The sequence below is a fragment of the Heterodontus francisci genome, chromosome 41 (genome assembly GCF_036365525.1).
Source record: "Heterodontus francisci isolate sHetFra1 chromosome 41, sHetFra1.hap1, whole genome shotgun sequence".
Lineage (NCBI taxonomy): Eukaryota > Metazoa > Chordata > Chondrichthyes > Heterodontiformes > Heterodontidae > Heterodontus > Heterodontus francisci.
In genome coordinates, this window is record NC_090411.1 from 11234386 (window position 1) to 11257059 (window position 22674).

Below are 22674 nucleotides of genomic sequence, written 5' to 3' on the forward strand. Positions count from 1 at the left end.
GGTGCACGCCCCGGCCCTTCCGAACCATATCCCCAGCACCTTCAGGTAATCTGACCTGACGGTGAAGGGGACAAAGGATCGGTCAGCCCAGTTCCCAAAGAACATGGCCTCGCTCTTGCCGTGGTTAACTTTGGCTCCCGAGGCCAGTTCGAACTGGTCGCAGATGCTCATCAGTCTGCGCACGGACAGCGGATCCGAGCAGAAGACGGCGACGTCATCCATGTACAGGGAGGTTTTGACCTGAGTGCCTCCGCTGCCTGGGATTGTCACCCCTCTTATGCTCGCATCCTTCCTAATAGACTCAGCAAAGGGTTCAATACAGCAAACAAACAAGACCGGGGACAGAGGACAGCCCTGTCTGACTCCAGATTTGATCGGGAAACTTTCAGATTCCCACCCGTTGATTGACACTGCGCTACTGATGTTTGTGTAGAGCAGTTGGATCCAATTGCAGATTCCCTCCCCAAACCCCATTTTGGAAAGCACGTCCATCATGTAGGTGTGCGATATCCTGTCAAAAGCCTTCTCCTGGTCCAGGCTGATGAGGCAGGTGTCCACCCTCCTGTCCCGTACGTAGGCGATCGTATCCCTGAGTAGCGCGAGGCTATCAGAGATCTTCCTGCCGGGTACAGTACAGGTCTGATCGGGGTGAATCACCAGCTCCAGAGCAGACTTGACTCGACTGGCTATGACTTTGGACAGAATCTTGTAATCAACATTAAGCAGTGAGATGGGCCGCCAATTTCTGATTTCTACCCTCTCCCCCTTCTGCTTGTAAATGAGGGTGATGATGCCTTTTCTCATGGATTCTGACATGCTACCGGCCAGGAGCATACTCTCGTATACTTCCAGCAGGTCCGGGCCGACCCAGTCCCACAGGGCCGAGTACAACTCGACCGGTAAGCCGTCGCTCCCGGGAGTTTTACTCGCCTCGAAAGACTCGACGGCCTTTGTCAGCTCGTCCAGAGTTAGCGGCTTGTCCAGTCCCTCCCTCCTGCTGTCATCTAAGACCTCTGTGATAGATGACAGGAAGGACTGGGAGGCTCTGCTGTCTGTGGGCTTCGCGTCATACAGCCCAGCATAAAAGGATTTGCTGATCCTTAGTATGTCGGACTGCGAAGACGTTACCGAGCCATCTTCTTCCTTCAGGCTGCTGATAACAGAGCTCTCTCTGTGTACCTTTTGGAAGAAGTAACGCGAGCACGTCTCATCCTGCTCGATGGAGCGGACTCTGGACCGGAAGATGATCTTGGAGGCCTCCTTGGCAAAGAGCGAGGCCTGCTGGCTCTTCACCTCTTGGAGGTCCTCCTTGACCTCGACCCCCATTGACTGCAACCGGAGTAGATTTTGCATAATTTTCTGGAGTCGGGACAGTTCCCTCTGTCTCTCTCTCGCCTTCTGAACACCTTTGTGGATGAAGAACCTCTTGATGTTCTCCTTAATCGCTTCCCACCAGTGAACTGGAGACTCAAAGAGGGGTTTCACGGTCCTCCAACCTTTGTAATCCCTTTTGAGTTCCTCAACGTTCTCTGGGGTCAGCAGTGTCGCATTGAGCTTCCACGTCCCTCTGCCAACCCGCTGGTCGTCCTGTAAGTGACAGTCGGCCAGTAAGAGGCAGTGGTCGGAGAAGAACACCGGCTTGACGTCGGTGGATCCGACCGTGACAGCACGGGAAACAAACAGGAAGTCAATCCTGGAACGGGCAGACCCGTCCGATCTTGACCATGTGTATCTGCGCTGCGCTCCGTCTGCAGGTTTGCTGAAGACGTCGTGCAGTTTGGCATCCTTAACTGTTTCTATGAGGAATCTGGACGTAGCGTCCAGTTTTCTGTCGTCACTGCCGGATCGTCCAGCCGCATCGATGATGCAGTTGAAGTCACCGCCTAGGATGACCGGCCTGGACGTCGCCAGCAGCAGTGGGAGCTGCTGGAAGACGGTCAGCCGCTCGCTGCGTTGTACCGGGGCGTACACGTTGATCAACCGGAGCGGAGCGTTGTTGTACATCACGTCTGCTACGAGGAGGCGGCCGCCCACCACCTCCTTAACTTCGGAGATGGTGAAGTTACCTCCCCGCAGCAGAATACCCAGGCCGGAGGAACGGCAGTCATTACCCCCCGACCAGATCGATGGCCCGTGGGACCACCATCGCGACCACTGCCTGTAGGTGCTGAGGTGTGGTATTCCACACTCCTGCAGAAACAGTAGGTCAGCTTTGACCTTGGCAAGGTAATCCAAGGTTGAAACACATCGCGTAGTCGATTTAATGCTACGCACATTAATGGAAGCAATTCTTACACCCATTTTTAACTAAAAATTAGTTGTTGCTTCCCATACCATTTGTCCTCGCTAGTCCCAGTCCTTCCCCTTCGGGATGTTCCTGCATACCCATCGTATGCGCAAGCAGTTTCACGTTGGTTGGGCTCAGAAACCCCTCCTGATTTTTCCTGCAGGGTTTGTGCCGCTCGGGTGACATCGGGGGGGTCTTGTAGGCAGAGAGGATTGGGTTGTCCTCAGCTGCTTCCATCTGTTCCTCCTCGAAAACATCACAGCTCCCGGTCTCCCGGAGCTCAGGTGCGCCAGACGTGTCTTTGCTCCCGGTGTCCTGGAGCTGAGATGCGTTGGCCACGTCGTTACGTGTGGGGCATTGGGGTTGGGGCACGCTGGGCCCATCACAGCTTCCAGTGCCCGGGGGCTGGGATGCTTTATCATCCATCTCGGAGTTCTGCCGCCTCTTTTGAAGGGGCTGTCGTTCCAGCATTTCCCCGTCCAGTGAAGAGGAGTTGTTGCAGTCTGATTCAGAAGAGAGCCTCCTCTTGCCACTGGTTTGGGTGGTGGCTTTGGGATGTTTTTTCTTTGTGGTTCTCCTCTGGACCACTTGCCACTGACCTGTTTGTCCATCTGCTGCCTCCTCCTCCATTGATTCTGTCTGTGGGGGAGGGGTTTCCGGGCGCTGGGTAGGTGCTGGGTCGTTGGTTTCAGCCGCCTCCCCTTCCTTCTCAGGTTGAAGTTCCTCACTGCGGAGAAGGTTGTTGGTCTCCTTTCGAACAGCGGACGCCTTCGTCGAACCTTCGCCCGGCCATTCCTTGGACCTTGCCGCCTGAGCATAGCTTTGACAACGTTTGGGACAGGTCTTGTAGAGATGGCCTGCCGCACCGCACAAGTTGCAACACTTAGTCTGCTTACAGTCCTTGGTCTGATGGCCTTCCTCCTTGCAGTTCTTGCAAACAACCGTGCTGCAGTTGGCTGCCATGTGACCAGATTTGCCACAGGTGCGACAAACTCTGGGCTGCCCAGCGTAGACCAAGAAGCCTCGACTTCCCCCGATAGCGAAGCTGGAGGGAGGGTGGATGATGGCTCCACTGGGATCTACCTTCAAGGTCACCTTGACCTGCCGCTTGCTGGTCCAGATCCCAAAGGGGTCCTTGACATCAGTGCTGCTGCCGGCCACCTCGACGTACCTGGCGAGAAAGGTGAGTACATCCACCACCGGAACATGGGGGTTGTAGAGGTGAATCGTCACCACCCGGTCCCGTTGTGACGGAAGCGTGAAGAGCGGCTCCGCTGTGAGGATCGACAGTGGTGCCCGGTCCCCTTTCTCCTTGAACGCCTTCAGGAACTTGATGCATCCCGCCACGTTCCGGAACGTCACGTCAAAGTATCCACTGCTGGGGAAATCCTGCAGGCAGAAGACGTCCGTCGCTTGAAATCCGCAGCAATCGAAGAGAATTTTCTTGATGAAGAAGGTGCGATCGACCGGTGCATCTCCTTCCTTGTCCTTCACGACCACCCGAACGGTGTTGCGCACTCCCTGGCCCGAAGCTCGAAAATTGGTTATAGCCATTTTACTCAAAGCTTCCCCAGGATCAAAAAGCAATGATCATGGTCTCTTCTCAATCAAATAAGCACTGATAAGAACAGATACTACACTTGATCTTAGCCAAAAGGCCGAGAAGCGATGGCCCTAAAACTGCGTTTGCTGCGCGCGTCAGGCCCGGCGTGCGGCCTCTACGTCAAAGTAGCCGCCGGGTGGGCGAGCCTCGGGCGAAAGAGGCGACGGCGGGCGGTCTTTGAGCCAGAGCTCCTTTTGTTGCCGGGCCTTGCAAGCAGAAAAGAAAGCACGCGTGCATGCCACGCGCAGCCATTCCTCGCGCTTCTGCGCGAGGCATTGCGCAGGAACAAAGACACGCGCGCGCGCTGGGCAGCAAAGGGCGGCCTGCAACTGCGGGGCAATCCAACAGGGGGCAGCGTAGCGCCCAAGGAAAACTGCAGCAAAGTCAGCCGAGCAGCAGCGCCGTCACTATTGCGAACTCTATTTTTCAGCAGGGGTCTCGCCCCCATGGAGGGGGGAAGCTGCACCGCTCCTGGAAACACTGCAATACCAGGTGGATGCATGGAGTGGACGGGGCAAGCCCCTGCTCCATCTCCCTGTCCCAAAAATCAATTTAATATTTGGTCCACAGATAGGGGACGTATCAGATATTAAACTGATAAGAACAGATACTACACTTGATCTTAGCCAAAAGGCCGAGAAGCGATGGCCGTAAAACTGCGTTTGCTGCGCGCGTCAGGCCCGGCGTGCGGCCTCTACGTCAAAGTAGCCGCCGGGTGTGCGAGCCTCGGGCGAAAGAGGCGACGGCGGGCGGTCTTTGAGCCAGAGCTCCTTTTGTTGCCGGGCCTTGCAAGCAGAAAGGAAAGCACGCGTGCATGCCACGCGCAGCCATTCCTCGCGCTTCTGCGCGAGGCATTGCGCAGGAACAAAGACACGCGCGCGCGCGCTGGGCAGCAAAGGGCGGCCTGCAACTGCGGGGCAATCCAACAGGGGGCAGCGTAGCGCCCAGGGAAAACTGCAGCAAAGTCAGCCGAGCAGCAGCGCCGTCACTATTGCGAACTCTATTTTTCAGCAGGAGTCTCGCCCCCATGGAGGGGGGAAGCTGCACCGCTCCTGGAAACACTGCAATACCAGGTGGATGCATGGAGTGGACGGGGCAAGCCCCTGCTCCATCTCCCTGTCCCAAAAATCAATTTAATATTTGGTCCCCAGATAGGGGACGTATCAGATATTAAACTGATAAGAACAGATACTACACTTGATCTTAGCCAAAAGGCCGAGAAGCGATGGCCCTAAAACTGCGTTTGCTGCGCGCGTCAGGCCCGGCGTGCGGCCTCTACGTCAAAGTAGCCGCCGGGTGGGCGAGCCTCGGGCGAAAGAGGCGACGGCGGGCGGTCTTTGAGCCAGAGCTCCTTTTGTTGCCGGGCCTTGCAAGCAGAAAAGAAAGCACGCGTGCATGCCACGCGCAGCCATTCCTCGCGCTTCTGCGCGAGGCATTGCGCAGGAACAAAGACACGCGCGCGCGCTGGGCAGCAAAGGGCGGCCTGCAACTGCGGGGCAATCCAACAGGGGGCAGCGTAGCGCCCAGGGAAAACTGCAGCAAAGTCAGCCGAGCAGCAGCGCCGTCACTATTGCGAACTCTATTTTTCAGCAGGGGTCTCGCCCCCATGGAGGGGGGGAAGCTGCACCGCTCCTGGAAACACTGCAATACCAGGTGGATGCATGGAGTGGACGGGGCAAGCCCCTGCTCCATCTCCCTGTCCCAAAAATCAATTTAATATTTGGTCCCCAGATAGGGGACGTATCAGATATTAAACTGATAAGAACAGATACTACACTTGATCTTAGCCAAAAGGCCGAGAAGCGATGGCCCTAAAACTGCGTTTGCTGCGCGCGTCAGGCCCGGCGTGCGGCCTCTACGTCAAAGTAGCCGCCGGGTGGGCGAGCCTCGGGCGAAAGAGGCGACGGCGGGCGGTCTTTGAGCCAGAGCTCCTTTTGTTGCCGGGCCTTGCAAGCAGAAAGGAAAGCACGCGTGCATGCCACGCGCAGCCATTCCTCGCGCTTCTGCGCGAGGCATTGCGCAGGAAAAAAGACAACCGCGCGCGCTGGGCAGCAAAGGGCGGCCTGCAACTGCTGGGCAATCCAACAGGGGGCAGCGTAGCGCCCAAGGAAAACTGCAGCAAAGTCAGCCGAGCAGCAGCGCCGTCACTATTGCGAACTCTATTTTTCAGCAGGGGTCTCGCCCCCATGGAGGGGGGAAGCTGCACCGCTCCTGGAAACACTGCAATACCAGGTGGATGCATGGAGTGGACGGGGCAAGCCCCTGCTCCATCTCCCTGTCCCAAAAATCAATTTAATATTTGGTCCACAGATAGGGGACGTATCAGATATTAAACTGATAAGAACAGATACTACACTTGATCTTAGCCAAAAGGCCGAGAAGCGATGGCCGTAAAACTGCGTTTGCTGCGCGCGTCAGGCCCGGCGTGCGGCCTCTACGTCAAAGTAGCCGCCGGGTGGGCGAGCCTCGGGCGAAAGAGGCGACGGCGGGCGGTCTTTGAGCCAGAGCTCCTTTTGTTGCCGGGCCTTGCAAGCAGAAAGGAAAGCACGCGTGCATGCCACGCGCAGCCATTCCTCGCGCTTCTGCGCGAGGCATTGCGCAGGAACAAAGACACGCGCGCGCGCTGGGCAGCAAAGGGCGGCCTGCAACTGCGGGGCAATCCAACAGGGGGCAGCGTAGCGCCCAAGGAAAACTGCAGCAAAGTCAGCCGAGCAGCAGCGCCATCACTATTGCGAACTCTATTTTTCAGCAGGGGTCTCGCCCCCATGGAGGGGGGAAGCTGCACCGCTCCTGGAAACACTGCAATACCAGGTGGATGCATGGAGTGGACGGGGCAAGCCCCTGCTCCATCTCCCTGTCCCAAAAATCAATTTAATATTTGGTCCCCAGATAGGGGACGTATCAGATATTAAACTGATAAGAACAGATACTTTTTTTTTTTTTTTTATTTCCAAAATATACTTTATTCATAAAAATCTGTAAAAATTACATTGCCAAACAGTTTCCAAACAGCACCAAAAAATACAAACATTGCAAGGGAGATCAGTTTCCTTCAATACTGTCATGAGTTTCTTCCCAACCCTTCCGTTTCACAATTGTCATGTCAATTACAGTTTTACATTTACAGCAATTCAGAATATTAACGATACAGTTCGAGGGGTTTCCCATGGATCCAGCCCCTCAGTCTAGCTTGGTGGGGGAACCTTACACTGTGGTCTTTCCCCATTGAGCCTTTGCTGCGGCTGCCCCAAGCTTTAGTGCGTCCCTCAGCACGTAGTCCTGGACCTTGGAATGTGCCAGTCTGCAACATTCGGTGGTGGACAACTCTTTGCGCTGGAAGACCAGCAAGTTTCGGGCAGACCAAAGGGCGTCTTTCACCGAATTGATAGTCCTCCAGCAGCAGTTGATGTTTGTCTCGGTGTGCGTCCCTGGGAACAGCCCGTAGAGCACAGACTCCTGTGTTACAGAGCTGCTTGGGATGAACCTTGACAAAAACCACTGCATCTCTTTCCACACCTGCTTTGCAAAGGCACATTCCAGGAGGAGGTGGGCGACCGTCTCTTCCCCACCACAGCCAACGCGGGGGCACTGTGCGGAGGGGGCGAGACTTCGGGTGTGCATGAAGGATCTGACGGGGAGGGCCCTTCTCACCACCAGCCAAGCTACGTCTTGGTGCTTGTTTGAAAGTTCTGGTGATGAGGCATTCCGCCAAATGACTTTGACGGTCTGCTCGGGGAACCATCCGACAGGATCCACCGTTTCCTTTTCCCGTAGGGCCTTGAGGACATTCCGTGCAGACCACTGCCTGATGGACCGGTGGTCAAAGGTGTTTTTCCGCAGAAACTGCTCCACGAAGGATAGGTGGTACGGCACGTCCCAACTGCACGGAGCGTTCCGCGGCCATGTGACCAGGCCCATCCTTCGCAACACCGGGGACAGATAGAACCTCAGCACGTAGTGACACTTGGAGTTTGCGTACTGGGGATCTACACATAGCTTGATGCAGCCGCACACGAAGGTGGTCATCAGGATGAGGGCCACGTTGGGTACATTTTTCCCGCCCATGTCCAGAGATTTGAACATCGTGTCCCTCCGGACCCGGTCCATTTTAGATCCCCAGACGAAGCGGAAAATGGCTCGGGTGACTGCCACGGCGCAGGAGTGGGGTATGGGCCAGACCTGCGCCACGTAGAGCAACAACGTGAGCGCCTCGCACCTGATGACCAGGTTCTTACCCACAATGGAGAGAGATCGCTGCCCCCACATGCCCAACTTTTGTCGTACCTTGGCTACTCGCTCCTCCCATGTTTTGGTGCACGCCCCGGCCCTTCCGAACCATATCCCCAGCACCTTCAGGTAATCTGACCTGACGGTGAAGGGGACAAAGGATCGGTCAGCCCAGTTCCCAAAGAACCTGGCCTCGCTCTTGCCGTGGTTAACTTTGGCTCCCGAGGCCAGTTCGAACTGGTCGCAGATGCTCATCAGTCTGCGCACGGACAGCGGATCCGAGCAGAAAACGGCGACGTCATCCATGTACAGGGAGGTTTTGACCTGAGTGCCTCCGCTGCCTGGGATTGTCACCCCTCTTATGCTCGCATCCTTCCTAATAGACTCAGCAAAGGGTTCAATACAGCAAACAAACAAGACCGGGGACAGAGGACAGCCCTGTCTGACTCCAGATTTGATCGGGAAACTTTCAGATTCCCACCCGTTGATTGACACTGCGCTACTGATGTTTGTGTAGAGCAGTTGGATCCAATTGCAGATTCCCTCCCCAAACCCCATTTTGGAAAGCACGTCCATCATGTAGGTGTGCGATATCCTGTCAAAAGCCTTCTCCTGGTCCAGGCTGATGAGGCAGGTGTCCACCCTCCTGTCCCGTACGTAGGCGATCGTATCCCTGAGTAGCGCGAGACTATCAGAGATCTTCCTGCCGGGTACAGTACAGGTCTGATCGGGGTGAATCACCAACTCCAGAGCAGACTTGACTCGACTGGCTATGACTTTGGACAGAATCTTGTAATCAACATTAAGCAGTGAGATGGGCCGCCAATTTCTGATTTCTACCCTCTCCCCCTTCTGCTTGTAAATGAGGGTGATGATGCCTTTTCTCATGGATTCTGACATGCTACCGGCCAGGAGCATACTCTCGTATACTTCCAGCAGGTCCGGGCCGACCCAGTCCCACAGGGCCGAGTACAACTCGACCGGTAAGCCGTCGCTCCCGGGAGTTTTACTCGCCTCGAAAGACTCGACAGCCTTTGTCAGCTCGTCCAGAGTTAGCGGCTTGTCCAGTCCCTCCCTCCTGCTGTCATCTAAGACCTCTGTGATAGATGACAGGAAGGACTGGGAGGCTCTGCTGTCTGTGGGCTTCGCGTCATACAGCCCAGCATAAAAGGATTTGCTGATCCTTAGTATGTCGGACTGCGAAGACGTTACCGAGCCATCTTCTTCCTTCAGGCTGCTGATAACAGAGCTCTCTCTGTGTACCTTTTGGAAGAAAATAAGAACAGATACTACACTTGATCTTAGCCAAAAGGCCGAGAAGCGATGGCCGTAAAACTGCGTTTGCTGCGCGCGTCAGGCCCGGCGTGCGGCCTCTACGTCAAAGTAGCCGCCGGGTGGGCGAGCCTCGGGCGAAAGAGGCGACGGCGGGCGGTCTTTGAGCCAGAGCTCCTTTTGTTGCCGGGCCTTGCAAGCAGAAAGGAAAGCACGCGTGCATGCCACGCGCAGCCATTCCTCGTGCTTCTGCGCGAGGCATTGCGCAGGAACAAAGACACGCGCGCGCGCGCTGGGCAGCAAAGGGCGGCCTGCAACTGCGGGGCAATCCAACAGGGGGCAGCGTAGCGCCCAGGGAAAACTGCAGCAAAGTCAGCCGAGCAGCAGCGCCGTCACTATTGCGAACTCTATTTTTCAGCAGGAGTCTCGCCCCCATGGAGGGGGGAAGCTGCACCGCTCCTGGAAACACTGCAATACCAGGTGGATGCATGGAGTGGACGGGGCAAGCCCCTGCTCCATCTCCCTGTCCCAAAAATCAATTTAATATTTGGTCCCCAGATAGGGGACGTATCAGATATTAAACTGATAAGAACAGATACTACACTTGATCATAGCCAAAAGGCCGAGAAGCGATGGCCGTAAAACTGCGTTTGCTGCGCGCGTCAGGCCCGGCGTGCGGCCTCTACGTCAAAGTAGCCGCCGGGTGGGCGAGCCTCGGGCGAAAGAGGCGACGGCGGGCGGTCTTTGAGCCAGAGCTCCTTTTGTTGCCGGGCCTTGCAAGCAGAAAGGAAAGCACGCGTGCATGCCACGCGCAGCCATTCCTCGCGCTTCTGCGCGAGGCATTGTGCAGGAACAAAGACACGCGCGCGCGCGCTGGGCAGCAAAGGGCGGCCTGCAACTGCGGGGCAATCCAACAGGGGGCAGCGTAGCGCCCAGGGAAAACTGCAGCAAAGTCAGCCGAGCAGCAGCGCCGTCACTATTGCGAACTCTATTTTTCAGCAGGGGTCTCGCCCCCATGGAGGGGGGGAAGCTGCACCGCTCCTGGAAACACTGCAATACCAGGTGGATGCATGGAGTGGACGGGGCAAGCCCCTGCTCCATCTCCCTGTCCCAAAAATCAATTTAATATTTGGTCCCCAGATAGGGGACGTATCAGATATTAAACTGATAAGAACAGATACTACACTTGATCTTAGCCAAAAGGCCGAGAAGCGATGGCCGTAAAACAGCGTTTGCTGCGCGCGTCAGGCCCGGCGTGCGGCCTCTACGTCAAAGTAGCCGCCGGGTGGGCGAGCCTCGGGCGAAAGAGGCGACGGCGGGCGGTCTTTGAGCCAGAGCTCCTTTTGTTGCCGGGCCTTGCAAGCAGAAAGGAAAGCACGCGTGCATGCCACGCGCAGCCATTCCTCGCGCTTCTGCGCGAGGCATTGCGCAGGAACAAAGACACGTGCGCGCGCGCTGGGCAGCAAAGGGCGGCCTGCAACTGCGGGGCAATCCAACAGGGGGCAGCGTAGCGCCCACGGAAAACTGCAGCAAAGTCAGCCGAGCAGCAGCGCCGTCACTATTGCGAACTCTATTTTTCAGCAGGGGTCTCGCCCCCATGGAGGGGGGGAAGCTGCACCGCTCCTGGAAACACTGCAATACCAGGTGGATGCATGGAGTGGACGGGGCAAGCCCCTGCTCCATCTCCCTGTCCCAAAAATCAATTTAATATTTGGTCCCCAGATAGGGGACGTATCAGATATTAAACTGATAAGAACAGATACTACACTTGATCTTAGCCAAAAGGCCGAGAAGCGATGGCCGTAAAACTGCGTTTGCTGCGCGCGTCAGGCCCGGCGTGCGGCCTCTACGTCAAAGTAGCCGCCGGGTGGGCGAGCCTCGGGCGAAAGAGGCGACGGCGGGCGGTCTTTGAGCCAGAGCTCCTTTTGTTGCCGGGCCTTGCAAGCAGAAAGGAAAGCACGCGTGCATGCCACGCGCAGCCATTCCTCGCGCTTCTGCGCGAGGCATTGCGCAGGAACAAAGACACGCGCGCGCGCTGGGCAGCAAAGGGCGGCCTGCAACTGCGGGGCAATCCAACAGGGGGCAGCGTAGCGCCCAGGGAAAACTGCAGCAAAGTCAGCCGAGCAGCAGCGCCGTCACTATTGCGAACTCTATTTTTCAGCAGGGGTCTCGCCCCCATGGAGGGGGGAAGCTGCACCGCTCCTGGAAACACTGCAATACCAGGTGGATGCATGGAGTGGACGGGGCAAGCCCCTGCTCCATCTCCCTGTCCCAAAAATCAATTTAATATTTGGTCCCCAGATAGGGGACGTATCAGATATTAAACTGATTTTTTTTTTTTCCAAAATATACTTTATTCATAAAAATCTGTAAAAATTACATTGCCAAACAGTTTCCAACCAGCACGAAAAAATACAAACATTGCAAAAGAGATCAGTTTCTTTCAATAATGTTTCTTCCCAACCCTTCCGTTTCACAATTGTCATGTCAATTACAGTTTTACATTTACAGCAATTGAGAATATTAACGATACAGTTCGAGGGGCTTCCCATGGTTCCAGCCCCTCAGTCCAGCTTGGTGGGGGAACCTTACACTGTGGTCTTTTCCCATTGAGCCTTTGCTGCGGCTGCCCCAAGCTTTAGTGCGTCCCTCAGCACGTAGTCCTGGACCTTGGAATGTGCCAGTCTGCAACATTCGGTGGTGGACAACTCTTTGCGCTGGAAGACCAGCAAGTTTCGGGCAGACCAAAGGGCGTCTTTCACCGAATTGATAGTCCTCCAGCAGCAGTTGATGTTTGTCTCGGTGTGCGTCCCTGGGAACAGCCCGTAGAGCACAGACTCCTGTGTTACAGAGCTGCTTGGGATGAACCTTGACAAAAACCACTGCATCTCTTTCCACACCTGCTTTGCAAAGGCACATTCCAGGAGGAGGTGGGCGACCGTCTCTTCCCCACCACAGCCAACGCGGGGGCACTGTGCGGAGGGGGCGAGACTTCGGGTGTGCATGAAGGATCTGACGGGGAGGTCCCTTCTCACCACCAGCCAAGCTACGTCTTGGTGCTTGTTTGAAAGTTCTGGTGATGAGGCATTCCGCCAAATGACTTTGACGGTCTGCTCGGGGAACCATCCGACAGGATCCATCGTTTCCTTTTCCCGTAGGGCCTTGAGGACATTCCGTGCAGACCACTGCCTGATGGACCGGTGGTCAAAGGTGTTTCATTAAACTGATAAGAACAGATACTACACTTGATCTTAGCCAAAAGGCCGAGAAGCGATGGCCGTAAAACAGCGTTTGCTGCGCGCGTCAGGCCCGGCGTGCGGCCTCTACGTCAAAGTAGCCGCCGGGTGGGCGAGCCTCGGGCGAAAGAGGCGACGGCGGGCGGTCTTTGAGCCAGAGCTCCTTTTGTTGCCGGGCCTTGCAAGCAGAAAGGAAAGCACGCGTGCATGCCACGCGCAGCCATTCCTCGCGCTTCTGCGCGAGGCATTGCGCAGGAACAAAGACACGTGCGCGCGCGCTGGGCAGCAAAGGGCGGCCTGCAACTGCGGGGCAATCCAACAGGGGGCAGCGTAGCGCCCACGGAAAACTGCAGCAAAGTCAGCCGAGCAGCAGCGCCGTCACTATTGCGAACTCTATTTTTCAGCAGGGGTCTCGCCCCCATGGAGGGGGGGAAGCTGCACCGCTCCTGGAAACACTGCAATACCAGGTGGATGCATGGAGTGGACGGGGCAAGCCCCTGCTCCATCTCCCTGTCCCAAAAATCAATTTAATATTTGGTCCCCAGATAGGGGACGTATCAGATATTAAACTGATAAGAACAGATACTACACTTGATCTTAGCCAAAAGGCCGAGAAGCGATGGCCGTAAAACTGCGTTTGCTGCGCGCGTCAGGCCCGGCGTGCGGCCTCTACGTCAAAGTAGCCGCCGGGTGGGCGAGCCTCGGGCGAAAGAGGCGACGGCGGGCGGTCTTTGAGCCAGAGCTCCTTTTGTTGCCGGGCCTTGCAAGCAGAAAGGAAAGCACGCGTGCATGCCACGCGCAGCCATTCCTCGCGCTTCTGCGCGAGGCATTGCGCAGGAACAAAGACACGTGCGCGCGCGCTGGGCAGCAAAGGGCGGCCTGCAACTGCGGGGCAATCCAACAGGGGGCAGCGTAGCGCCCAGGGAAAACTGCAGCAAAGTCAGCCGAGCAGCAGCGCCGTCACTATTGCGAACTCTATTTTTCAGCAGGGGTCTCGCCCCCATGGAGGGGGGGAAGCTGCACCGCTCCTGGAAACACTGCAATACCAGGTGGATGCATGGAGTGGACGGGGCAAGCCCCTGCTCCATCTCCCTGTCCCAAAAATCAATTTAATATTTGGTCCCCAGATAGGGGACGTATCAGATATTAAACTGATAAGAACAGATACTACACTTGATCTTAGCCAAAAGGCCGAGAAGCGATGGCCGTAAAACAGCGTTTGCTGCGCGCGTCAGGCCCGGCGTGCGGCCTCTACGTCAAAGTAGCCGCCGGGTGGGCGAGCCTCGGGCGAAAGAGGCGACGGCGGGCGGTCTTTGAGCCAGAGCTCCTTTTGTTGCCGGGCCTTGCAAGCAGAAAGGAAAGCACGCGTGCATGCCACGCGCAGCCATTCCTCGCGCTTCTGCGCGAGGCATTGCGCAGGAACAAAGACACGTGCGCGCGCGCTGGGCAGCAAAGGGCGGCCTGCAACTGCGGGGCAATCCAACAGGGGGCAGCGTAGCGCCCACGGAAAACTGCAGCAAAGTCAGCCGAGCAGCAGCGCCGTCACTATTGCGAACTCTATTTTTCAGCAGGGGTCTCGCCCCCATGGAGGGGGGGAAGCTGCACCGCTCCTGGAAACACTGCAATACCAGGTGGATGCATGGAGTGGACGGGGCAAGCCCCTGCTCCATCTCCCTGTCCCAAAAATCAATTTAATATTTGGTCCCCAGATAGGGGACGTATCAGATATTAAACTGATAAGAACAGATACTACACTTGATCTTAGCCAAAAGGCCGAGAAGCGATGGCCGTAAAACTGCGTTTGCTGCGCGCGTCAGGCCCGGCGTGCGGCCTCTACGTCAAAGTAGCCGCCGGGTGGGCGAGCCTCGGGCGAAAGAGGCGACGGCGGGCGGTCTTTGAGCCAGAGCTCCTTTTGTTGCCGGGCCTTGCAAGCAGAAAGGAAAGCACGCGTGCATGCCACGCGCAGCCATTCCTCGCGCTTCTGCGCGAGGCATTGCGCAGGAACAAAGACACGCGCGCGCGCTGGGCAGCAAAGGGCGGCCTGCAACTGCGGGGCAATCCAACAGGGGGCAGCGTAGCGCCCAGGGAAAACTGCAGCAAAGTCAGCCGAGCAGCAGCGCCGTCACTATTGCGAACTCTATTTTTCAGCAGGGGTCTCGCCCCCATGGAGGGGGGAAGCTGCACCGCTCCTGGAAACACTGCAATACCAGGTGGATGCATGGAGTGGACGGGGCAAGCCCCTGCTCCATCTCCCTGTCCCAAAAATCAATTTAATATTTGGTCCCCAGATAGGGGACGTATCAGATATTAAACTGATTTTTTTTTTTTCCAAAATATACTTTATTCATAAAAATCTGTAAAAATTACATTGCCAAACAGTTTCCAACCAGCACGAAAAAATACAAACATTGCAAAAGAGATCAGTTTCTTTCAATAATGTTTCTTCCCAACCCTTCCGTTTCACAATTGTCATGTCAATTACAGTTTTACATTTACAGCAATTGAGAATATTAACGATACAGTTCGAGGGGCTTCCCATGGTTCCAGCCCCTCAGTCCAGCTTGGTGGGGGAACCTTACACTGTGGTCTTTTCCCATTGAGCCTTTGCTGCGGCTGCCCCAAGCTTTAGTGCGTCCCTCAGCACGTAGTCCTGGACCTTGGAATGTGCCAGTCTGCAACATTCGGTGGTGGACAACTCTTTGCGCTGGAAGACCAGCAAGTTTCGGGCAGACCAAAGGGCGTCTTTCACCGAATTGATAGTCCTCCAGCAGCAGTTGATGTTTGTCTCGGTGTGCGTCCCTGGGAACAGCCCGTAGAGCACAGACTCCTGTGTTACAGAGCTGCTTGGGATGAACCTTGACAAAAACCACTGCATCTCTTTCCACACCTGCTTTGCAAAGGCACATTCCAGGAGGAGGTGGGCGACCGTCTCTTCCCCACCACAGCCAACGCGGGGGCACTGTGCGGAGGGGGCGAGACTTCGGGTGTGCATGAAGGATCTGACGGGGAGGTCCCTTCTCACCACCAGCCAAGCTACGTCTTGGTGCTTGTTTGAAAGTTCTGGTGATGAGGCATTCCGCCAAATGACTTTGACGGTCTGCTCGGGGAACCATCCGACAGGATCCATCGTTTCCTTTTCCCGTAGGGCCTTGAGGACATTCCGTGCAGACCACTGCCTGATGGACCGGTGGTCAAAGGTGTTTCATTAAACTGATAAGAACAGATACTACACTTGATCTTAGCCAAAAGGCCGAGAAGCGATGGCCGTAAAACTGCGTTTGCTGCGCGCGTCAGGCCCGGCGTGCGGCCTCTACGTCAAAGTAGCCGCCGGGTGGGCGAGCCTCGGGCGAAAGAGGCGACGGCGGGCGGTCTTTGAGCCAGAGCTCCTTTTGTTGCCGGGCCTTGCAAGCAGAAAGGAAAGCACGCGTGCATGCCACGCGCAGCCATTCCTCGCGCTTCTGCGCGAGGCATTGCGCAGGAAAAAAGACACGCGCGCGCGCGCTGGGCAGCAAAGGGCGGCCTGCAACTGGGGGGCAATCCAACAGGGGGCAGCGTAGCACCCACAGAAAACTGCAGCAAAGTCAGCCGAGCAGCAGCGCCGTCATTATTGCGAATTCTATTTTTCAGCAGGGGTCTCGCCCCCATGGAGGGGGGAAGCTGCACCGCTCCTGGAAACACTGCAATACCAGGTGGATGCATGGAGTGGACGGGGCAAGCCCCTGCTCCATCTCCCTGTCCCAAAAATCAATTTAATATTTGGTCCCCAGATAGGGGACATATCAGATATTAAACTGATAAGAACAGATACTACACTTGATCTTAGCCAAAAGGCCGAGAAGCGATGGCCGTAAAACTGCGTTTGCTGCGTGCGTCAGGCCCGGCGTGCGGCCTCTACGTCAAAGTAGCCGCCGGGTGGGCGAGCCTCGGGCGAAAGAGGCGACGGCGGGCGGTCTTTGAGCCAGAGCTCCTTTTGTTGCCGGGCCTTGCAAGCAGAAAGGAAAGCACGCGTGCATGCCACGCGCAGCCATTCCTCGCGCTTCTGCGCGAGGCATTGCGCAGGAACAAAGACACGCGCGCGCGCTGGGCAGCAAAGGGCGCCCTGCAACTGCGGGGCAATCCAACAGGGGGCAGCGTAGCGCCCAGGGAAAACTGCAGCAAAGTCAGCCGAGCAGCAGCGCCGTCACTATTGCGAACTCTATTTTTCAGCAGGGGTCTCGCCCCCATGGAGGGGGAAAGCTGCACCGCTCCTGGAAACACTGCAATACCAGGTGGATGCATGGAGTGGACGGGGCAAGCCCCTGTCTCATCACCCTCCGCCCTTCAGGAAATCCCAAAGACCCTTTCATCACACTCCCCACGCCAGGAATTCCCAAAGACCCTTTCATCACGCTCCCCCCCGGCATGAAATCCCAAAGATCCTCTCATCAGCCTCCGCCCCAGGAAATACCAAAGACCCTTTCATCACCCTCCCCCCCTTCAGGAAATCCCAAAGAGCCTTTCATTACCCTTCCCCCTCATGAAATCCCGAAGACCCTTTCATCACCCTCACCCCCCACCCCCCGCCAGGAAATCCCAAAGACCCTTTCATCACCCTCACCCTGCCAGGAAATGCTATAGAAACTTTCATCATCCTCCCCCCCAGGAAATCCCAAACAGCCTTTCATCACCCTCCCCCGCCCAGGAAATCCCAAAGATCCACTCATCACCCTCCCCCCCAGAAAATCACAAAGACCCTTTCATCACCCTCCCCCCCTGGAAATCCCAAAGACACTTTCATCACCATCCTCCCCAGGAAATCCCAGAGAACCTTTCATCACCCTCCCCCCCAGGAAATCCCAAAGACCCACTCATCACCCTCCCCCCCAGAAAATCACAAAGACCCTTTCATCACCCTCCCCACCCCAGGAAATCCCACAGAATCTTTCATTACCCTCGCCCCCAGGAAATCCCAAAGAATTTTCATCACCCTCCCCCGCAGGAAATCCCAAAGACCCTCTCATCACCCTCCCCCCGCAGGAAATACCAAAGACCCTTTCATCACACTCCCCACGCAAGGAAATCCCAAAGACCCTTTCATCACGCTCCCCCCCGGCATGAAATCCCAAAGACCCTTTCATCAGCCTCCCCCCCAGGAAATACCAAAGACCCTGTCATCACCCTCCCCCAATTCAGGAAATCCCAAAGACCCTTTCATCATGCTCCCCCCCCAAGGAAATCCCAAAGACCCTTTCATCACCCTCCCCCCAAGGAAATCCCAAAGGCCCTTTCATCACCCTCACCCCCAGGAAATCCCAAAGACCCTTTCGTCACCCTCCCTCCGAGGAAATCCCAAGGAACCTTTCATCACCCTCCCCACCCCAGAAAATCACAAAGACCCTTTCATCACCCTCCCCCCTCAAGGAAATCCCAAAGACACATTCATCACCCACCCCCCCAGGAAATCCAAGAGACCCTTTCTTCACCCTCCCCCCCAGGAAATTCAAAAGAACCTTTCAACACCCTCCCTCCCAAGGAAATTCCAAAGACACATTCATCACCCTCCCCCCAGGAAATCCCAAAGACCCTTGCATCACCCTCCCTCCCTGGAAATCCCAAAGACCCTTTCATCACCCTCCACCCCTTCAGGAAATCCCAAAGACCCTTTCATCACCCTCCCCCCTCATGAAATCCCGAAGACCCTTTCATCACCCTCCCCCCCAGCCAGGAAATCCCAAAGACCCTTTCATCACCCTCACCCCGCCAGGAAATGCGATAGAAACTTTCATCATCCTCCCCTGCAGGAAATCCCAAAGAGCCTTTCCTCACCCTCCCCCACCCAGGAAATCCCAAAGAGCCTTTCATCACCCTTCCCCACCCAGGAAATCACAAAGACCCTTTCTTCACAATCCCCCCCAGGAAATCCCAAAGACCCTTTCATCCCCCTCGCCCCCCAGGTAATCCCAAAGACCCTTTCATCACCCTCCCCCCAGGAAATCCCAAAGACCCTTTTATCACCCTCTCCCGAAGGAAATCCCAAACATCCACTCATCAGCCTCCCCCTCCAGGAAATTCCAAAGACCCTTTCATCACCCTCCCCGCCCAAGGAAATCCCAAAGACACATTCATCACCCTCCCCCCCAGGAAATCCAAGAGACCCTTTCTTCACCCTCCCCACCCCACAAAATACCAAAGACCGGCCATCAGCCATCACTCATCAGCCTCCCCCTCCAGGAAATCCCAAAGAACCTTTCATCAACCTCCAACCCCAGGAAGTCCCAAAGACCCTTTCATCATCCTTCCACCCAAGAAATCCCAAAGACCCTTTCATCACACTCCCCGACAGGAAATCCCAAAGACCCTGTCATCACCCACCCCACCAAGGAAATCCCAAACACCCTTCCATCAACCTCTCCCACAGGAAATCCCAAAGACCCTTTCATCATGCTCCCCTACAGGAAATCCCAAAGACCCTGTCATCAACCACCCCACCAAGGAAATCCCAAACACCCTTTCATCAACCTCTCCCACAGGAAATCCCAAAGACCCTTTCATCATGCTCCCCCCCCAAGGAAATTCCAAAGAACCTTTCATCACCCTCCCCCCCGAGGAAATCCCAAGGAACCTTTCATCACCATCACCCCCAAGGAAATCCCAAAGGCACTTTCATCACCCTCCCCCCCAGGAAACCCCAAAGACCCTTTCATCACCCTCCCCCCCAGGAAATCCCAAAGACCCTTTCGTCACACTCCCCCCGAGGAAATCCCAAGGAACCTTTCATCACCCTCCCCACCCCAGGAAATCCCACAGAATCTTTCATTACCCTCGCCCCCAGGAAATCCCAAAGAATTTTCATCACCCTCACCCGCAGGAAATCCCAAAGACCCTCTCATCACCCTCCCCCCGCAGGAAATACCAAAGACCCTTTCATCACACTCCCCACGCAAGGAAATCCCAAAGACCCTTTCATCACGCTCCCCCCCGGCATGAAATCCCAAAGACCCTTTTATCAGCCTCCCCCCCAGGAAATACCAAAGCCCCTGTCATCACCCTCCCCCAATTCAGGAAATCCCAAAGACCCTTTCATCATGCTCCCCCCCCCAAGGAAATCCCAAACACCCTTTCATCACCCTCCCCCCAAGGAAATTCCAAAGACACTTTCATCACCCTCCCCCCGAGGAAATCCCAAGGAACCTTTCATCACCATCACCCCCAAGGAAATCCCAAAGGCACTTTCATCACCCTCACCCCCAGGAAATCCCAAAGACCCTTTCGTCACCCTCCCTCCGAGGAAATCCCAAGGAACCTTTCATCACGCTCCCCACCCCAGGAAATGACAAAGACCCTTTCATCACCCTCCCCCCCAAGGAAATCACAAAGACCCTTTCTTCACCCTCCCCCCCAGGAAATCCCAAAGACCCTTTCATCCCCCTCGCCCCCCAGGTAATCCCAAAGACCCTTTCATCACCCTCCCCCCAGGAAATCCCAAAGACCCTTTTATCACCCTCTCCCGAAGGAAATCCCAAACATCCACTCATTAGCCTCCCCCTCCAGGAAATTCTAAAGACCCTTTCATCACCCTCCCCGCCCAAGGAAATCCCAAAGACACATTCATCACCCTCCCCCCCAGGAAATCCAAGAGACCCTTTCTTCACCCTCCCCACCCCACAAAATACCAAAGACCAGCCATCAGCCATCACTCATCAGCCTCCCCCTCCAGGAAATCCCAAAGAACCTTTCATCAACCTCCAACCCCAGGAAATCCCAAAGAATCTTTGATTACCCTCGCCCCCAGGAAATCCCAAAGAATTTTCATCACCCTCCCCCGCAGGAAATCCCAAAGACCCTTTCATCACACACCCCCCATCTGGAAATCCCAAAGACCCTCTCATCACCCTCCCAAACTCCAGGAAATCACAAAGACCCTTTCTTCACCCTCCCCCCCAGGAAATCCCAAAGACCCTTTCATCCCCCTCGCCCCCCAGGTAATCCCAAAGACCCTTTCATCATCCTCCCCCCAGGAAATCCCAAAGACCCTTTTATCACCCTCTCCCGAAGGAAATCCCAAATATCCACTCATCAGCCTCCCCTCCAGGAAATTCCAAAGACCCTTTCATCACCCTCCCCGCCCAAGGAAATCCCAAAGACACATTCATCACCCTCCCCCCCAGGAAATCCAAGAGACCCTTTCTTCACCCTCCCCACCCCACAAAATACCAAAGACCAGCCATCAGCCATCACTCATCAGCCTCCCCCTCCAGGAAATCCCAAAGAACCTTTCATCAACCTCCAACCCCAGGAAATCCCAAAGAATCTTTGATTACCCTCGCCCCCAGGAAATCCCAAAGAACTTTCATCACCCTTCCCGCAGGAAATCCCAAAGACCCTTTCATCACACACCCCCCGCCTGGAAATCCCAAAGACCCTTTCATCACCCTCCCCAACTCCAGGAAATCCCAAAGATCCTTTCTTCGCCCTGCCACCCTTCAGAAAATCCCAAAGACCCTTTCATCACCCTCCTGCACAGGAAATCGCAAAGACCCACTCATCACCCTCCACCCCGCAGGAAATCCCAAAGACACTTTCACCACCCTCCCCCACAGGAAATCACAATGACCCTTTCATCATCCTCTACCCCAGGAAATCCCAAAGACCCTTTCATCACCCTCCCCCACAGAAAATCCCAATGACCCTTTCATCAACCTCCCCCGCCATGAAATACCAAAGAGCCTTTCATCAACCTCCCCACCAAGGAAATTCCAAAGACCCTTTCATCAGCCTCCCCCACAGGAAATCCCAAAGACCCTTTCATCACCCTCCCCCCCAGGAAATACCAAAGAATTTTCATCACCCTCCCCCGCAGGAAATCCCAAAGACACTGTCATCACCATCCGTTGCAGGAAATGCCAAAGACCCTCTCATCACACTCCCCCCCGCCAGGTAATCCCAAAGACCCTTTCATCACCATCACCCCCAAGGAAATCCCAAAGGCACTTTCATCACCCTCCCCCCAAGGAAATCCCAAAGACCCTTTCATCACCCTCCCCCCCCAGGAAATCCCAAAGACCCTTTTGTCACCCTCCCCCCGAGGAAATCCCAAGGAACCTTTCATCACCCTCCCCACCCCAGGAAATCCCACAGAATCTTTCATTACCCTCGCCCCCAGGAAATCAAAAAGAATTTTCATCACCCTCCCCCGCAGGAAATCCCAAAGATCCTCTCATCAGCCTCCCCCCCAGGAAACACCAAAGACCCTTTCATCACCCTCCACCCCTTCAGGAAATCCCAAAGACCCTTTCATCACCCTCCCCCCTCATGAAATCCCGAAGACCCTTTCATCACCCTCCCCCCCAGCCAGGAAATCCCAAAGACCCTTTCATCACCCTCACCCCGCCAGGAAATGCTATAGAAACTTTCATCATCCTCCCCTGCAGGAAATCCCACAGAGCCTTTCATCACCCTCCCCCACCCAGGAAATCCCAAAGAGCATTTCATCACCCTCCCCCACCCAGGAAATCACAGACCCTTTCTTCACCCTCCCCCCCAGGAAATCCCAAAGACCCATTCATCCCCCTCGCCCCCCAGGTAATCCCAAAGACCCTTTCATCACACTCCCCACAGGAAATCCCAAAGACCCTTTTATCACCCTCCCCCGAAGGAAATCACAAACATCCACTCATCAGCCTCCCCCTCCAGGAAATTCCAAAGACCCTTTCATCACCCTCCCCGCCCAAGGAAATCCCAAAGACACATTCATCACCCTCCCCCCCAGGAAATCCAGGAGACCCTTTCTTCACCCTCCCCACCCCACAAAATACCAAAGACCAGCCATCAGCCATCACTCATCAGCCTCCCCCTCCAGGAAATCCCAAAGAACCTTTCATCAACCTCCAACCCCAGGAAATCCCAAAGAATCTTTGATTACCCTCGCCCCCAGGAAATCCCAAAGAATTTTCATCACCCTTCCCGCAGGAAATCCCAAAGACCCTTTCATCACACACACCCCGCCTGGAAATCCCAAAGACCCTTTCATCACCCTCCCCAACTCCAGGAAATCCCAAAGACCCTTTCTT

The 22674-nt window shown here is 55.6% G+C and overlaps 12 non-coding genes and 6 pseudogenes across 12 annotated transcripts; all 18 read right to left on the reverse strand.

Annotated features, from left to right (window-relative positions):
• Window positions 1-3848: 3848 nt before the first annotated feature.
• On the reverse strand, window positions 3849-3957 carry LOC137354571 (U2 spliceosomal RNA; annotated as a pseudogene).
• Window positions 3958-4345: 388 nt separating this feature from the next.
• Window positions 4346-4536, reverse strand: LOC137353932 (U2 spliceosomal RNA). Its single transcript, XR_010970082.1, has one exon. It is a non-coding gene; the product is annotated as a U2 spliceosomal RNA (small nuclear RNA).
• A 390-nt stretch (window positions 4537-4926) lies between these two features.
• LOC137355220 (U2 spliceosomal RNA) lies at window positions 4927-5117 on the reverse strand. The gene has a single exon (XR_010970855.1). It is a non-coding gene; the product is annotated as a U2 spliceosomal RNA (small nuclear RNA).
• A 389-nt stretch (window positions 5118-5506) lies between these two features.
• LOC137355221 (U2 spliceosomal RNA) lies at window positions 5507-5697 on the reverse strand. The gene has a single exon (XR_010970856.1). It is a non-coding gene; the product is annotated as a U2 spliceosomal RNA (small nuclear RNA).
• Window positions 5698-6085: 388 nt separating this feature from the next.
• On the reverse strand, window positions 6086-6276 carry LOC137353933 (U2 spliceosomal RNA). The gene has a single exon (XR_010970083.1). It is a non-coding gene; the product is annotated as a U2 spliceosomal RNA (small nuclear RNA).
• Window positions 6277-6664: 388 nt separating this feature from the next.
• LOC137354218 (U2 spliceosomal RNA) lies at window positions 6665-6849 on the reverse strand. Its single transcript, XR_010970320.1, has one exon. It is a non-coding gene; the product is annotated as a U2 spliceosomal RNA (small nuclear RNA).
• Window positions 6850-9346: 2497 nt separating this feature from the next.
• LOC137354597 (U2 spliceosomal RNA) lies at window positions 9347-9442 on the reverse strand (annotated as a pseudogene).
• Window positions 9443-9832: 390 nt separating this feature from the next.
• On the reverse strand, window positions 9833-10023 carry LOC137353827 (U2 spliceosomal RNA). The gene has a single exon (XR_010969979.1). It is a non-coding gene; the product is annotated as a U2 spliceosomal RNA (small nuclear RNA).
• A 391-nt stretch (window positions 10024-10414) lies between these two features.
• LOC137355222 (U2 spliceosomal RNA) lies at window positions 10415-10605 on the reverse strand. The gene has a single exon (XR_010970857.1). It is a non-coding gene; the product is annotated as a U2 spliceosomal RNA (small nuclear RNA).
• Window positions 10606-10996: 391 nt separating this feature from the next.
• On the reverse strand, window positions 10997-11187 carry LOC137355223 (U2 spliceosomal RNA). The gene has a single exon (XR_010970858.1). It is a non-coding gene; the product is annotated as a U2 spliceosomal RNA (small nuclear RNA).
• A 388-nt stretch (window positions 11188-11575) lies between these two features.
• Window positions 11576-11739, reverse strand: LOC137354479 (U2 spliceosomal RNA; annotated as a pseudogene).
• Window positions 11740-12555: 816 nt separating this feature from the next.
• LOC137354703 (U2 spliceosomal RNA) lies at window positions 12556-12664 on the reverse strand (annotated as a pseudogene).
• Window positions 12665-13055: 391 nt separating this feature from the next.
• On the reverse strand, window positions 13056-13246 carry LOC137355225 (U2 spliceosomal RNA). The gene has a single exon (XR_010970860.1). It is a non-coding gene; the product is annotated as a U2 spliceosomal RNA (small nuclear RNA).
• Window positions 13247-13637: 391 nt separating this feature from the next.
• Window positions 13638-13828, reverse strand: LOC137355226 (U2 spliceosomal RNA). The gene has a single exon (XR_010970861.1). It is a non-coding gene; the product is annotated as a U2 spliceosomal RNA (small nuclear RNA).
• A 391-nt stretch (window positions 13829-14219) lies between these two features.
• Window positions 14220-14410, reverse strand: LOC137355227 (U2 spliceosomal RNA). Its single transcript, XR_010970862.1, has one exon. It is a non-coding gene; the product is annotated as a U2 spliceosomal RNA (small nuclear RNA).
• Window positions 14411-14798: 388 nt separating this feature from the next.
• LOC137354480 (U2 spliceosomal RNA) lies at window positions 14799-14962 on the reverse strand (annotated as a pseudogene).
• An 816-nt stretch (window positions 14963-15778) lies between these two features.
• LOC137354704 (U2 spliceosomal RNA) lies at window positions 15779-15887 on the reverse strand (annotated as a pseudogene).
• Window positions 15888-16277: 390 nt separating this feature from the next.
• Window positions 16278-16468, reverse strand: LOC137355111 (U2 spliceosomal RNA). The gene has a single exon (XR_010970751.1). It is a non-coding gene; the product is annotated as a U2 spliceosomal RNA (small nuclear RNA).
• Between the last annotated feature and the right edge of the window lie 6206 nt (window positions 16469-22674).